Source organism: Notolabrus celidotus, chromosome 19 (genome assembly GCF_009762535.1).
Source record: "Notolabrus celidotus isolate fNotCel1 chromosome 19, fNotCel1.pri, whole genome shotgun sequence".
In the NCBI taxonomy this organism is placed as follows: domain Eukaryota; kingdom Metazoa; phylum Chordata; class Actinopteri; order Labriformes; family Labridae; genus Notolabrus; species Notolabrus celidotus.
In genome coordinates this window covers 11,134,517-11,148,580 of record NC_048290.1, presented here as the reverse complement: position 1 = coordinate 11,148,580, position 14,064 = coordinate 11,134,517, and the positions used below count along the sequence as shown (strand labels likewise).

The 14,064-nt window shown below is 40.6% G+C and overlaps 1 protein-coding gene across 4 annotated transcripts in view; it reads right to left on the bottom strand.

Moving 5' to 3' along the window:
* Positions 1-14,064, bottom strand: part of sema4d (sema domain, immunoglobulin domain (Ig), transmembrane domain (TM) and short cytoplasmic domain, (semaphorin) 4D) — a 49,951-nt gene that overhangs the window by 19,262 nt on the left and 16,625 nt on the right. For 2 of the 4 annotated variants that reach the window (XM_034709221.1, XM_034709222.1), the window contains exon 3: positions 8,654-8,712. The exons of the other annotated variants lie outside the window; for them this stretch is intronic. The gene's annotated coding sequence lies outside the window, so the exon portion shown is untranslated. The remainder of the gene's footprint in view (positions 1-8,653; positions 8,713-14,064) is intronic. 4 annotated transcript variants of the gene reach the window in all.

The window sequence follows — 14,064 nt, the reverse complement described above, 5'->3', positions numbered from 1 at the left end:
AACATAACTGCAAGCTATGTCCTCCAAATAATTATAAGTTTTAACACTTCCTCCAGTAAATATCATTACTGTAGAACAAATAGAATTAGGCTTCATTCTTTTTTCCATTCAGTGAACTGGCAACTCTGTTAATACGAGCCATTTTCTTGGTTGTGTGATTGCTCCCTTAATCAAGCACACCATCTGTAGAGCAGCACCCACCCAGCTGTGGAAGTGACGATTACACAGAACTGACAGTTTACTAATGAGGGTGCTGCGGGCAAGGATTTCTGACAAAACTTCATCACAGTATGACTTCATAACTGGTAGTCATGATGTAAAAATCATGTGACTCATGATATAATGTGGTATTTAAAAAACATGCATTCTCTTAATGACTTAAGAAAATAAGTTAATTAGAGCTCCAGTAAGGAGTTTTAACTAGTTATATGATAGACTGAGATTAACAGTGATGCCTCTTTGTGGCTTACAAAAACAAACAAGATCGCCAGCAAAAAGAATGATGATTTCTATCTTATAACGATTTACTATAATGGCATAGGTGTCAAATGAGGCAATTTAAAGCACAATGAAGGTGGACCCCTTATATTAAACTTTTTCTGTTGCTAAGCGCCGCTCTAGTGGCTGCTTGTTGCAGCAGCCACTGCTGTCTGAAGCCACTGCTGCGGGGTAGGTGTCAGAAGATGCGACTGACAGCCCACTGTGAAAAGGACTTTGTTTTCCTACTATTTCCAAGACAAAGATTAATTTAAAGGACATATTGGACTTTTATAAGAAAGCAGCATAATAACTGTACTGGACAAGATTAAAGAGAAAATTGTACTGCTTTGTCTTCAGGGGATGCCAAAGTTGAGATGAAATGGGCCTCCACACAGGAGCTTTAAGTCTGATTTTTTTTTCCTCAGTCCATCAGCTTTTGTTTAAGTCTGTCCAATATCACAACATGTTTTATCATGTCACCATCTGCTGACACTCTAGCATACACAACATATTTGTGGTCTCCAACTTTAAACATAAGGCAGATTTGTATTCATGAAATATAAATCAGTGTTTCAATGTTCTAGTTTGACAGCAATCATGTGAAAACTTTTTACAAAAGTGCATCATGAGGTTTGTTATGCATTATTAAAAAAACAAAGCTTAAAACACACTCTTTTTATGCCTTTTTCTCCAGGAGCACCAGGCCTTGTGCGTGTATTCTCCTGGGGTATTTCTCTGTGTTATTCGGAGCCAGGCCTGCCTGAGAAGTCGCTCGAGTGAGAGAGCCTTTTGCTTGAAACAAAATACTGAGACCACAGAGGATGACACACTGATGGGGACAGATGTCAGCTCCAATGTCATTAGCAGATTAATGCAGTTTGGTGTTAGATGTGGCAGAGACTGGAGCACGCTCACATGTGTACACGATCATGCCAACTGTGGGCATCAAATCTCTCTTATAAGGATTGACAGAGAGCGAGAGCTCAACTTAAAAGACTGTCAGCTGCATCAGAGTTTTGGGTTGCGTTTCCCCACAGGCTGATCGACTGTTTTTGACGGTTCAAGTGTGGACAACCGAGGCTTTACTGTCTCTCAGTATTGGCTGGGACTGTAGCTGACGATTACATTTCCATCTCATGATCAGGGTTACAGACTGTCTCCAGTTTTGTGCCAGTTATGGGTGACATCTTAAAACTGAACCACCCCTTTTTGGCTGTGCACTCAGAACTGTCAACATGCCATGAACAGTTTAAATAAAATCAAAAACAATGACTTTGTATTTTCTATGTTCTATGTGTTATTCCTTGTCAAAACTTGGTGCCAACATTTCCCATAATGCAACTCCAGCAAGGTTTTTCTTCAGTAAGAGATTTGGATATGTAATGCAAGCTTCGTGTAGCCGAAAAACAAAGTCAAACTGAGACAGGTAACTTCCTGTTACAGAATACGACATTCCTGGAGCCAGGCCACGCCCCCCAAATTTATCACCCCTCATTGGGGTGGTATCTAACTAACATAGCATGCTATGCTACCTGTAGTATGTGGGCCATCAGAGCTGTTTAAGACAGCAGATGTCAAATTACAGGCTTGAATGAACATGCCAGTGATCATTATGACCCCTTTGTAATATGCACCGACTTTGAGTCTGAAGTCATACTACCATGTCAACACTTTGCAGATAGGCCCGAAATTTCACCCCACTTTGTTGATACATCTTCTCCTGTTTAACAGATGTTCATTGCTTCAGTAGCTTGTAGTGCAGCTCGACAAATGTCATCAATAGTGGAAGATGCCACTTTCTACCACATTTTTTATGGTGGCAGAACAACAGCAGGATACCGATACTGCTTATTATCCAGTTGTGTTAAATACTTAATTCTGATTGGTCAAACTTAATAAAAATGGTAATTCTTAATAGTAAAAGCAACACTATAGGGGCATTCTGATCACACACACATCTTAGCAAATGAATTTGAGAAAAAAAGACACATTTCACCTCTGCCTGTTGACACTGTGGCAAAAATGTCTGTCTGTCGCAAGCTGGTCTTGAGATGTGGGAAATAATTACAGTTGCAGGGCACAGATGGGAGGAGCAACTCGACTCCAAACATCTCTTATAGGGAAAAGTTGAGCAAGATCCTGTCCTGCAATCCAGGCTACAGCGGCGGACCTGGTGAAAGCATCTCTAAGATGCAACAATTTGAAAATGTTGTGACATTTGCCCAATCTATGTTTAAAGGTGTGTCAACACTAGAAGGAGAGCAGAACGAGGACAGAAATGTCAGCATAAATATTCCCGTTCATCTAGTTACATTTAAAAGCATTTACATATTGAACAAACACTGACATGCAAAAAGAGTCCACTCCTAATATGCAGCCCTGTTTTCCACACGACCTACCACCAAGTATTAATGAGTAAAAGTGAGCTCCCCTTACTTTCACGACCAGTTAGTCCATATCTGAAATTGTCCGGATGAAACAGCCCAGAAGTGTTCTCATCCCCTGTGGAATTTAGTGGAAACAGACATCAGGCTTCAGCCGTGAAGTGCAAAGCCACCGTGTCAAAGCCAAATCATGTTAACATCAAGACAACCGAGATCCAGAGAACAGCTGCACGACCTCCACCGCACAGCTGACTGATGGTCATATGCAGAGAATCATGTCTAAAAAAAAAATCACTGCAACAGATGATGCAGCAGTCAGCGTACATTATCCTGGGTCAGCTCGCGTGGGTGACAGATGGGAGGGAAAGTTGAACTTCATAAAAGCCAGATCCGGATTAACTGTGTGATCTGCTACATTCAGGACACTAATTCAAAAACAGACATTTAAGGATTAATTATAACATGCAGTGAGTGATTATTTTGGATGTTTAACAGGCTGGAGAAAATCAGTTAGGTAGAATTTAACGTACGTAATCCATCTGTGACAAACCAAATGTCTAAATTGAGGAAAGGAGCTTGTGTGAAGGCAACACTACACACGGGATGTTAAATGGAAACCCTCCTATATAATTATTGGTTGTAGGGCCCCTGCTGAGCTAGCATGTCGACCTAAAGTGGCCACAGCAAAGGCAAATGAAGGGTCAGGTCCAGTAAAGGGTATATTTAGTCTGTCGATGGCAAGCTTTTTAAAAACAACACGCCCTTTTCCCTGAGTCACATGGCTCTGGAGGATCTGAAAAAACTTGCCCATAAACACACGGACCAGTGAAGTACGCTAACTAGAGGAACAAGGAGTGCTGTGTGGTGTTCCCCCGTCTTCCTGCTAAATATGCCTCTGTAGTTTAACATGAAAACATAATCACCAGGCGCTTTTTATTTTAATTTAAAGGAGAAAATAAATGGAAGAGTTTTACTGTGAACATCTGCAAAAGCTGAAATAACAATGCAGGAGCCTAAGTTTTGAGGATCTCCAACGAAAGTGGGTTCTAATGCACACGCCTCTGTTGTCATCCTTAAAAGTGTACAACTGTCAGGCAGCAGTTTAAGCAGTTTGCTGTTCTATAACAGCCATTACACCTGTATGTGAAGGCCTTTGTCAAGTATAATGCACATGTAGTTGAAGGAAAAATTTGAATAATTGAGTGAGTCTTCAGTGTGAGGGATTTTCTAAAGTAGGAAGATGGAGATCTTTGGTGTGGAACAGAAAAAAAAAAGTTGAAAAAGTGGACTCTTTCTGAAAAGTAAAACTTTATATTTTTCACATTTGGCTGTTAGGATGTGACATTGAGTGTTTTTTATTTGAGTTGTCATGTTTTGAGCAGTCAAAACCAATAGCTGGCAGCAACATCTGTCTTCTTCTGAAGTTAGGTAACACTCACTCTGGAAATGATATGTATTGATTTACATTTTCTGTCCAGTTCTTCTTTTTTTTCCTCCTTTTTGAATAAAAAATCTGCAAATGGAGAAAACTCAAACTTCCCAAACCAAAGTGAGGTGAACACTACAAGATAATAGGGCTGATTTTTGCCCTGATTCCCCTGTTCTGACAAGAGTAAGCAAATCCAGGCTCTTTGATGACTCTAAAGGTTATCTTGCCAGATTTTCCTGTGGTCTGAGACCTTTAAAGAACGTCTTCTGAATAGATCAGAGCAAGTGGAATCAATCAGGGCCTCAGCGGTTTTAAATCTTTAAACATGTTCGATATTAAGGATCAGATTTCCTGGTGTGTGGAGGGAAACCCTGGGGACAGCCGTGCACACTCTTGTCTCGAGGAAAGGAATGATAGCCAATTGGGATGCAAGCTGACTGAAGAAGGATGCACAACAAACACAGCCATGACAACAATAGTAAACGCAAAGAATACAGTTAGATGGACGTCAGAAATGAAGGAGAAACTTGTTGATTTGTGACAGCAATATGAGTGTTTCTACCACGTGAAACATGCCACAACCTAACTAACAAAGAGAGCAGCTAGACAGGAATAGCTACTGCAACGGATGTACCAGGTAGCTAAGTAGATAGCAACATTAAGTTTCATGGCTATCATAGCTTCCTCCCCTTTCATCTGCCATGTTTGTTTACTCTAAAGTTGCATTTAATCCTGAGAGATTTCAAGAGATTTCCAGTTTTGCCAGTCAGGAGTCTGGTTGTTGGTGAATGGAGTCTGGTAGAGTGTGATGTGCTGTGTTGATCATATTGCTACACTCCATACACTATCTAACTAAACTGTTAAACCTTCATATTTTTCATCATGTGTGGGGTCTCTCAGGATTTCAACATCTATGTAGAGTTTAAAAATCTTTCATTGGGGCCAGCCGTCAGATGATCCTCTGTGAGGATAGTGCACACTGCTCTAATGAAGCGTTTAAAAGCCCTCCTTTTATCAATTATCTTGAGGGTGAATATTTGTGGATCACTTGGTCTGGGTCAAATAAAAACCACCACTCACAGCAAAGTAATAAACCTTTCACTTCATGCAGCTTCCTACGGGCTGCAGCGATGCCAGCGGGGCCTTGGGGCGTATAATGTGGGACTATTTTTGGAAGCTGCCAAAGCCCAGCCGAAGGTCTTGTGGTTCCCAGCTGAAGGCCTCGCGGTCACAAGTCGGTGAATGGTAGTCCCATTGGTAGTAGCTTTTAAAAACAGCAATACAGCTAAGCACAGGTGAATCAGCTCCCAGAGGGGGGTGGATCTTTAAGTTTGGGGTTTGAATCAACCAAGAGGGAGCAGAAGTAGGATTTCCCTCATACATTCTACAGATTTTTGGGCTGGGGTAATAAAAAGAAACAAAACAGTCTTTTAAGTAACAGTAACTAGGCTCTCCCACCAGTCATGGCACATTTGAAGAGGCCATAAACATCACTAAAATACTGCTATATTTCCTCTCTCCTTTCTGCCTTTAAGAAGGACTCCTTTCTCTTCTTCTTTTCTCTCAGCACAGTCTTCAGCAGGCACTGATTTCATGGTGGTAATTTTGGTCCGGCAGAGACAAAAACCTCCTTTGGAGTGCTGTGTGAAAACTCAGCCCATCACCCACAGGCTGCCACAACACCAACAGTGTGTCCTCCTGAACTTGGCATACCAGGACATAAAACACTAATTTCACCGTTTCCTTCAGCGCACAGAGAGGGGTAAACAACACAAAGGCTCGTCTTAAACTTTAAACAGTTATCACATGGATATCTTGTGATGTGGCCGACAGATTTAGGGCACACTTCCGTCCTTGTGGTGATAAAAAAAGGCGTTTGGGAAAATAGGATAAAACTCAACACGCTGAATAAGCAAAATATCTCAGAAAATAGAGCCATTATAAAAGTGGTTATTGAAGACATAGGGTAGAGCTTATGAAGAGCTTCATGGACTCTGGGAAACAGGTGTTGGCTTCAGCTGACCACTTGCTAAGCCCTTTCTTCCTTAGTTACAGTTCCTATGCATGCCAAGCATTCTTGCACGGCACATACGTAATTTACAATAACAGAGGAAGATTAAACATTTAAAGTCCAAAGTAATTTATGAATGACTGACTCCAAAATTTGACTGAAGCTGGCTCTTAATTTAAAGCTGATGGAGAAAGGTTTATTGGATCAAGTTATTATTTGTACGCCATCAGAACATAAGCAAGAGTCAAGAGGACCTTCCCCATATACTTCTAAATATAAGAAACAAGAGATGTGTGCTTTAGTCGACAACACAACCAAACATAGTCCCTCTTGCTAGTCAACGCTACAATTATTAACTGGTTAAATAAATGTATTAAATTTTTTGTCAGCCTTAACCTGCAGGGAGGACCAAAGCCTGGTGGTGCTAGCTCTGCTGGTGGTAGCCACACTGAGCAAACTGTCTTACATCGTTTACCAGCAGACTCTGTGATTAGCTCTTTCAATACATTGTGCTCAATTCTGGCTGTTTTTCCTGAGTTTTTTTCATACCTTTATTTCTAAATTTAAATTTCCATTTCAATGACAAACAAATTGGCCAGTTCTGAACATCCCCATTAAAGACTATTTCCTGCCATTTGCAACAATTTGGGAATTTTCTGCATCATTTTCTGATGTTTATTTACTCTTTTTGTCCTTTGTGTGTATTTTGTTTTTAAAGCTCACCTCTTCATTTGTGTGTTTGGCTCCATTTGACATCAACAAGACGTTAATTCAACTCAATTCTTTAATTAATTACTGGGACATTTTTAAGCACAATTTGATTCAGATAGTCTGACTAGCTTTTAACAATACAACAATATCTAGCATTATATTACTTTTATTTGTGTTCAACTGGAGCCTATCCCATAGCTTTGTGTACTTATTTGAATGATAGTCTACAGCAGTAAATTGAAAAGTTAGACTAAAGCTTCAGAGTGCCAAAATAAAGTTACAGTGGTAGAATGTCTGGTGGTTACCATAGTCACCCACTGTTGCTAGTCTACAAGCAGTATGCAAGGACAGAGAGACAGATGCACTTTTGCTGCCAACTGTGTATACACCAATCATCAAGTGCAGAAATGTAATTTAAAAAAAAAAGTCCTAAATGTGACATCATATACTGCTATTTCTAATAAGGAAATTATAGCCAAAGTGCGGATCACAACTGGTAGCCACCTTTGCAACTCAAACAACACAAAACCCGAAACCCACCATACAGTATGTTCTCTTACTTTTACTAATACAACACATCTAACTGGCGCTTTACTTTGGATTACAGTAAATAAACCCAAAACAGCCAAGACGGCTCACTGCTTTCCTTTTCAGCTGGCTGAGTTTGAACTGAAAAATAACATCCTCCCTGATATTTAAAGTCTCCTTGGTCGACTTTTTAGGTTAGAAAATCCGGAATTCCAGATTAATCCCGAACAATCACATCCCTGTACACTTCTTGGCAATGGAAGTAACGCTAGCTTACCAGTGAAAATGGTACCATGTTGGCAGAAATTCAAACCTCTGGCTTTATCGAAAAAAGTTGTCAGTCCATTTAGATTATGATGCATTACAAAGCTAATGGAATGCATTGCTATTGTATTGCATTTCAGTAGGAGTCAATCAAAGTGAACTAGCTGAAATAATAGGGGAAAAAACACATCCAATCCATTACTTTGACTTCTACTCTGGTGTGTTTGTTTTATAAGTAGGCCTTACAAAGAAACACCTGTAAAACGTCTGAGGTTAGAGCTATCACACTGCTTCAGACTGGGAGACATTTGGACAAGCTGCTGTTGTACTTTGTTACAGTTGCCTGGCTACGATTGGACAATAAAGGGAGATTTAAAAAACATTCAACTGCAGAGAAAAGGCACAAAGCAAAGTTGGGTGTCCGAAAGGCCACAGGAGGTAAGCAGCTGAGCATGTGTACTGCATCTTTAAATGTAAATAAGACATTATTGACCGTCAGATTGGTTCCAAGTAAGAAAAAACTTGAAGAGACAGGGGAAAAGAATAAATCTTGATGAGTTGATTGGGTAAAAAAAAACAGGAGAGTTTCATTGGAGGGGGGAAAAAAAATCAAATTTGCACCAAAAGCACCAAAGCCAAGCAGAATCGAAAAAAGTTGTGTTGCCCAGGTGTGGTCATGCAGGGGGGGAGTCAAACAAAGCATCAAAGCCTTGAGGGGGTTACAGGGAGGGTTGTAGAAGCATGCAGCATTCGTGTTGAAGCATGCAGCGCCATTGAGCAGCTCAGTATCGGTCTGCACAGCAAAAATAAGGAGGGGGAGGGAGGGAGAGGAGTAGAGTTTCTGACCTGTGGCTCCTTACAAGATGCGACGCTCTTCCTCCGGAGAGAATTATAAAATCCTCAAGCTAGGGAGGGGGGGGAAGAAGACAGAAAGATCAGACAAGACAGTAATGTGTGTGTGTGTGTGTGTGTGCCTGCAAGGGGGAGGAGGCAGTGTGTGTGTAATGTGTGTGTGTGTGTGTGGTTAGTAGTCTAGACCAGGGTTATACAGATAGAATGATGAATCAGTGAAAACATATGTTGCACAATAAATCAGCTGTTAAAGAATACACACAAACATAAGTACCATCCTTTTATCCATCCATCCACACACGTTCAAATGAGTTCAAATGAGTTCAAATGCATTCTGGGAAGACAAAATAATTATGTAGTGGCTTGACTACCCTCTGTCAACTAAAGCCATGGTATCATATGATGTCTGTCAGGATACTGCGCTGACCTTTAGAACCAAGGACACATGAATGGAGAGCAGCCAAATGATAAACATTATCTTGTGTGAGAAACCCGAGGGCTGTGTCGCTGTATTCATTTCCTCTTCCACCACGCATGCTACTACAGAGGTCTGCCTGTATTACCGGCCTGTCTGAGACATAAGAGGACGCAAATGTTATACCGTGAGCCGCTATGTCTGAGGATCAACCAGATGTAAATACAGAGAAAGCACTCTCCTTTCTGCCCTGTTGAATTACGCCTGCTCTATGTGGGTTAATCCCCAGAGGGGTCGGCCACAGCCAATCCTTAAATCTGCCCAACTTTGATTTCAAGAAGTTGGACAGTTTAGAAAATGATTAATTTGACACAGAGATTCTGAGGAACATAGTCCAAAAATGTGCAATTTCTTAATTCTACTTAATATAAACAGTTGTCTGATTTTGCAGAATGAGCTTTTTTATGTTTCTCATACAGGTGTAACTCATGATTTTCCATCGGGGTGAAACTAATTGTCATCTAAAAGAAATTATGACTGCAAACTCAAAGAATGTGAAGTATTTCCATTAGGTCTGCATTTACTGTTTCTCTTCACTTTATCAGTAGATACATATTGCCCTGCTATTTGCTCAATATTTGCTGACATTGGCAAATTAGCAAATAATGCACCATGCACCAATGTCAGGAGATGATGTTTACCTGAATCTTATCACATTTGATCTCTATTGCATCAATTTGTTGGAAACCAAAAATGTCTTATCATGATTAAACATGAAAGAATATATCTACAATGTGGGAGGAGTCACACCAACCCTGAGATAGATAAGCAACATGAAGTTTTTACAACATCTTACATTGACATTTCAAAAGGGCCTTGAAGGAGGGACCACCAGCAACAATTTGAATACATCAAATCTCATAGCACATTTGAAAAACAGATGTAAGTAAGGGAAAAATGATCATGATGGGAATCACCCATATGCAATATTGTTATTTTTAACATCAGTGTTGGCCCTGATTTTCACAATTGCTATATCTATACCCATTGAATTTGGGGGTTTTGTACAAAATGTCAAAAGCAAGAAGAAGGAAAGGAGGAAATTCTATTATATACATATTATATTCAGTTTGCCTTCATGTATGATAAAGAAACACCTAAAATTGGCCCTTGCAATAACCAACAGATGTTTGGAAGTCGGGTTTGGAATTGCAGGGTAACTTGCGATATAGTACACTATCTAAAATGGGACTTGTTTACATCACAATACAGCGATTCAATGATGATTGATGAATAACAGCACAGTCATGTAATGCTAATTCATGATTCACTGAAGAAAACAGGTAAAGTGTAAAAGTGTGGGATCAATGTCATTAGCACCACCAGCCAAATCGGAAGGGGAAGTTGTTTGAAGCCCCTTAAGTATCCAAATTCAGCACCAGGGACCGGATATGTACTTGTTGTCTTCCTTTTGCAATTGTTTTTCTGGGTTTGTTCGTTTCTTGATTTTGCATTGTTGCATTTGCAGCCCATTTGCAGTTATTACAGCAACGGTTGCAGCTAATTCCCCCCCCCCCCCCCCCCCCCCCCCTTATCTGCTCCTAAAATCTTGGCCTGATGTAGTCACAAGATATCTTTAAAGGTGCAACAACACGCCCTAAGGGGAACATGGACATGTGTAACAATTGAACCACTTAACTGGCCTGACACCTCACCCCAAACCACAAATATTAAGCTTGTGGTGATGCTACAGGAAAAATCAGGGGATGATGAAAATCATTAGGATTTATTTTGTTTGGAACCATTAATGTCTTTACCAAAAGTTGTGCCAAGCCATGTAGTAGATGTTGGGATGTTTCAGTGGATAAGCAGGAACTTTAATCTGTTGGTAGAGCTACATGAAACATCAGAGGATCACCAAATGTAACCAGCTTATAGAACGAAATCAACATCACAAGAGCCAGAAAACTAGCACAGGAAAACAACCAAAGGTTTTATTTATTAACAAAAAGCTCAGATGAGGACTTTTATCAGAGCTGCTTTGATTTCAATTGATTAACAATTTCATTTTAAGGGCAGAAAAGACAGAGAACCCCTAACACCGTGGAGGACCGTGCAGATTTCAAACAAAAACATGGTTTCAGGGCCTTTAAATTTTTTTGTGGTGTCAGCACTCAACTTATGCATCACTAATGAATCAAAGCGAGAACAAAGACTTTCTGGAATAATCTGCAACAGCAGCTCCAGAACAGCCAGCTGGAAAAAAAAGTCTTCAGCTTTCTTTTCGGTTCATGGAAACCAGAGAACGTAAGTCTAAAGGAAAGTAGAAATCTTCTTATTGCCATCGTGACAGATGGTTGGGCCTCCATTCACAACACTTTCCAGTCTGTTCCCTTAGACTGCCTCCCTTTACAACCAGGCTGAATACATTCTCCCTGCACAAGTACACAAGCTCTATTCCCACATTCCTCCACAATCCAGCTCTGTTTGAGTGGAAAACTTGGGCTTACATATTTACTGTGCCTTCCCTGTAGTTCAGAATCAAGGTCAGTTTCTACAATAACTTAGCAGGTAATCAACTTATTTATGTACGCATCCAAAAGGCTCATTTATTATCCTTCAACAAACTTGGATACAAACTAAAAGGTCACTAAAACTCCTAATTATGGACTACATAATGCTTAAAAAACCATCAAATACTGTCCCAGGATAAGGAGGAAAATCTTTTAGACACCGCATTGAGGTCACCCAAATCAACCCAAATATCCAGATTCATTAGCATTTGCTTTGGTAGGGTAAGCTACTGTAATGCAGGCCCCCTGCTCTCCTGTATAAAAGAATAATCAGATTATGTTAAGCAGAGATGATACTAGACAGACTAGAAACACGGGCAGTTCACATACAACAGATGATCTTAAGACCAAAAAGCTTTGGATGGGCACGAACATTTACTCTGCGCTCCTGTCTTTGCTGTGGTGTCACTTTTATTAAAATGGGACCAATGGGACCATAGTCTCATGATATATTTCATCTATATTGAGATTGCTTTTTCTATCCTGCTACACTTCCTCACTCAGACACCGAACGAAAAAATCATGTATGCAAGCAAGCACAAATACACGACCCAAGTTCTGCCTCCTGCCCTCCTCTGACAGCATCAATGGACCGTTGGGAGAAGATGACAGTCGCCTAAGATTGATGAGACGGAGGTCAAAGGGTGCATCCCCCTCGACATCCTTAGGAAACACTTTGACTTGGCTTCCTTCTGCTCCCACAAAAACCCACTGACAGCTGATACAGACTTTTTACTATGCACCCACGAATCCCAGTGACACCAGTGACACCACGCCTTTACATGTCTCAATTCAGGACGTCCTGAGTGGGTGTCGAGGCCAGCCGTGCCCCCAAACTACGCCCTCAGTTGACACCGTGGTCTGGAAAGGGGACAGAGAGGAAGTGGAGATGTCACGGGTCTGGGGTTTTTTTAACTGATGAGTGGACTTGAATGTGGACTGGGCAAATCTGGTCTTTTGAAGACTCTTCAAGCCAGAACAAATTTATTAATAGACCTACTTCAGAAAGGCAGCCTTTGGTAAACATACCGACAGGCTGGCTATTGAGCTCACTCCACTGTGACACCTGATTTTACCCTGAGCTGGTGAATAGATCTGAGCTTGAGCTTACACCAGTATCTTACAACTCCATGTTTCATACCAGTACCCTATACTTTATATCACCTCTTTGGAACCAAATCCTAAACATCAGGAAGTTTCATGATGGATAGTCAAACCGATCAATAAAACCTTTGTTCTCTTCATGTCAAGGTCGAGAGAAGAGAGCTCAATAAAGTATAAGCTGACATTAAACCAGACATACTATCTAGAATTGTCTTATTATAGTGGAATTTTAACAAAGAGGAAGGCATACACAGATCCATATCCGGCTGCATGGGTCCATGTCTACACAGTACCTAAGCCAAGTATTCTAAATCTATATTAGCGGCTCTCTGAGGCACAGCAGTCTTTGTGGGAAATTGCTGCCTGGGCGTTCCTACATTTCCACAATAACATTGCTAACATGCTAATGTTGAGAAATTCATCATCTAACTTGGTAGCATGCTAATAAGGGAGGGGCACATTCAGTCAACAAGACTGAAATGTTACAATTAAGATTAAAATAAATGTCATCCCCCTTGCGAGTCAGCACAACAATCACTAAAATCGTTTGTTAAAGGGATGTTTCAGTTTTTTTGAAGTGGGGTCGTATGAGTTACATTACACTATTGCTCCTGCTAGCCACAATGAGTGCCGGTGAGCTCTTCCCCTTTAATGAGAAAATTATGAAAAAAAATGATCTTCTACCTGGATGAAATCAAGCACAGATGGCAATCTAACCTTGTGTTTTTTTGCACTGTGCTTCATGTCTTGTTTTCTATCTCTTTGTATTAGCATCCTTATTTGGCCTCCCTGAGTTGTTTTTCAGTAATTATTTCTCATGCCATAATATCATATTTTACCAGTGTGTTTCAGTATGCCTTGTGTGTGATGAGTTCCCCGTTCCATGTTTTGTAGTTTTTGCTCCAGGCGTGTCTGGTCTTTGTCTAGTTTTCCGCCCTTGTGATTGCGTGATGATTAGTTGCACCTGTGTCTCGTTGTCACACCTGTGTCTGATTGCCCCCGTCAGTGTTGAGTCTCTGCGTTTCCTCCCTTCTGTGTTGGTTCATTACGTTATCTCTTGTTCCCTGTGTAGTTACCTTCTCCTGCTCCCTGTGGATCCCTTATGTTTTCTTTTGGTCATTTTGGATTGACTGTCCTGGACATTTACAGTACATTTTTGTTGAACCTTTTGCAATTTTGTTAATTTAATCTTTATTTTCTGCACTTGGTCTTCCTCCTCCTTGTTTTTACCCCATGTGACAAAACTAAGAAATGGGCTGTACACACAAAACCAATTTTTTTGCACCAGACTATTAACATTTTAAAACAGGCAC